The sequence below is a fragment of the Poecilia formosa genome, unplaced genomic scaffold (genome assembly GCF_000485575.1).
Source record: "Poecilia formosa unplaced genomic scaffold, Poecilia_formosa-5.1.2 Scaffold403, whole genome shotgun sequence".
Classification (NCBI taxonomy): Eukaryota; Metazoa; Chordata; class Actinopteri; order Cyprinodontiformes; family Poeciliidae; genus Poecilia; species Poecilia formosa.
In genome coordinates, this window is record NW_006800342.1 from 137241 (window position 1) to 140439 (window position 3199).

A 3199-nucleotide genomic window follows, 5' to 3' on the forward strand; every position below is an offset into this window, starting at 1 on the left:
TCTTTGTTTCAGGTGTCGAAGGAAAACCAAACAGCATCTTTGCTTTGAAAGGTTCATCAGTGAATCTGAGCTGCTCAGTTAGCAGTCAGGATGAAGGAAAATACTCCTGTACTGTAGAGACGATCAGCTCAGCTGGAAAGACTCTGACTGTATTAAGAGGAAGAACCGTAAACTGGGGTCCAGTAGCTGCCAAAATCTCAGTATCTCTCCTGGTTTGTTTACTTCTCTCTATGTTTGTGTTTTTGTGAGTATCACAGCGCTGCTTCTGGTCAACAATATTTTACATTAATTATGAATCTGAATTGGATGATTTATCTCAGTTTATCTATTTTACCAACCAGGAAGTTGAGGACCTTCAGTCAGTCTTCTAGAAGTGAAGCTGCCTTCAACATGGAGGAGGTAAGGCTGCATAATCTGGTTCTTTGGAAAAATATCCATCCAATAATCTGTGTCTGTTCAGATGTGTGTTCATATTCCTGTGCATTATTTTACTTTCTTATGAGGGATAAAATTTTCAGTTGAAGTTGTCTTTTTTTTCATTAGATAAACTCTGACCTCCTTTATGAAAACGTTCAAGCTAAAGTCAGTCAGCAACAAACAACATAAATCATCTTCCCTTCAGCATCATACAGTTTGAAGAACAAGAGGATGTCTTCTGTACATTAAGAATAATATTTCCTAATGCCTTTGATCAAAACAACAATAAACGTAAAAGAAATTCTGTAAATAAATTTAAAGTTCTCTGCAAATAAATGAAAACCACCCAGCACCATAATTGTTGCTGAATTAGATCCAGATTGTATCAGCTTATTGCACTTTAAGAATCTGGAACATGTTTTTCTAACGATGAAGCAACAAAAACAGAGAAAAAAAAATCAGTGTCTGGATTTATTTAATTTCATTTTATTTTGCTCTACTTTGACAACAATGGATTCTAAATGATTTAGATGTTTATACAACCATATTATTGTTCATTATTCATGATTTCCATTTCTGTCTCTGGTAGATTTGCTCATTTGTTGTTGATTTGTACTGGATGTAAATAACAATAACAAAGGTAGAAAAAAGTAATCAAGTATTTTTATTGAGTTCTTTATGCTTCACATAAACTTGACATTATAAGAGGAATGTTTATGCTTTTAGAGTCACAGAAATGAAAAGAAGGATAAATTTAATCAAGATTGAGGCGCTGGTGGTTCAAAGTACAGCAACAGAAATGTTACTATTCCATGTTTTTCTCTTTAAATGCTAAATGTAAATTCTGACACTTGGCTGCATAATTGACGACAATACGGACACAACATTTAATGTATTAACAAAACTATGTATAATGAAGAAACCAGGTCAAAAAGCAGCTCAGTCAGCTGCCATTCATCCATTTGGAGAAGCTCTCAGAAAGGAAAAGGTTGACTACATGCTTTTAAAGACAGATTTTGGGTTTTAAAGTCATACTCAGTCATCCTCTGTCTCAGTCAGCAGAAACCTTTAGCCACCTGCTGTTTACCAAAGAAATCACACTATGGATAAAATCACCCTGAGATCAGATCAGCAGTAATACATGACATTACCATACAAGTGTTTTAACATTTACAATTGATGAGTTGATCTGCCTCTCTATTGAATTTCATCGAAGTCTCATAATTAATATTTCTATTTAGTTTGACCGTTTCTGTTGGTTTTAGTGGTTTCATGTTTGTCATTTTTTTCTTGGTTCAAAACTGCTCTGTGTAATGGAAAATTGTGTAATATGCCCCTCACCCCTCTTCTGCTTTAGGTTATCTGCATAGTCTAGTCATGAGATTGGTCAAGAGACCTCTGCAGTGTCATAACGGCCAACATACAACTTATCCGCCCTCGTTAGCATCAAAGAACAACCTCCTTTCCTTAACAATAGACAAATGGCCAGACCATCTGTGTTGGGCTCCACAGAGTCCCTGGTACATCACAATCAGAGATTCACACCTCTTGTCCAATCAAGTCTCTCTTCTCTGACCAGAACCTATAAAAGGAAGCCAGATCCAGAGCAGACTTGACATGTTCATTTGACTCTGTATTTCTGTTCTCATCTTGNTCTGACTTTTCTGAGAACTTTGAACCGAGCAATGCGATGGCAATAGTGAAGAGAGCAAAGCTCAGTATTTTTCAGACTTAAATTATCTGAACTACTCTCAGGTATGTTTGTATGTGTGTGTGTGTGTGTGTGCATGGTTGTTTGTCCTGTGTTGCCTTGTGATAGACTTGCAACTTGTCCAGGATGTAACCTGCCTCTCGCCAAATGCTCACTAGACCTGCATAGATGAAAGCAATGCATGTATGGATGTTCATCAGACCAGGAGCATAATCTCCTTGAAGATAAAAAAATAACTCTGAATGTGACAAGCAGCCAACAACACAGATACAAAGCTGGATAAATACAATCTGTCAGGCAGAAGAAACATTGCACAGGTTCTTGTGTAATCACATTGTCCTGTCAAGAATATGTTTCAAGTGTTAACAATGTCTTTGACACACACCTGCCTCTAATGGTTTTTATTTAAAAGGACAGCGTGATCACTGTTATTTCACGCTATTAAAGACCAATGCCAATTTTCTGTTGTTTGGCTCAGAACAGATCTGAAGCATGCCTGTGTTAGTTTATGAGTCAAATATACAAGTCTTGTTATTACCTGTTAGCCAGCATGTGATGGCAGAAAGACAGAAATTCTCTCCTGTGTTGAGACTTGTGACCTGGCTTTGCTCCCCTTTTCATCAGACTTCATTATCATCCACAATATAACTGTAATGAAGGCTTTAAAAGTTCAACACAAGCACTGAACAAGATACAACTTGAAGGGCTGAATGTACGTGGGATCAACGTCAAGCTGCAGCAGCTATAAAAACTGATGTTGCTTCAGCTTTGTTTTGGGATGTTATTAGGGACTACCATATGGCCTGTTTATTTTAAGCTGTCAGTTCAACATCAGCTACATCTGAAAACAGATATTTTCAGCTCTGCCAACAAGATTTCTATCAGACTGAGATCAGAGTTTTGTGAAGCCCACTACAAAACACTCACTTTGTGTCTTTAAGCCACTTTGTAGGTAATTTTATAGCATGCTAGGGCCATTATCCATTTGGAAGATCCATAAGTGCCCAATCTTTAACTTCTTGTTTTTTTTGTGTTGGTAAAGTCTTTCCTCATGATTCAATAATTGCATGA

General features: G+C 37.0%; 1 long non-coding RNA gene across 1 annotated transcript; it reads left to right on the forward strand.

The window, feature by feature from the left end:
* The first annotated feature begins 81 nt into the window (after positions 1-81).
* Positions 82-2064, forward strand: LOC103154829 (uncharacterized). The gene is made up of 3 exons (XR_477970.2): positions 82-244; positions 342-399; positions 544-2064. It is a non-coding gene; the product is annotated as an uncharacterized LOC103154829 (long non-coding RNA).
* The last annotated feature ends 1135 nt before the right edge of the window (positions 2065-3199 follow it).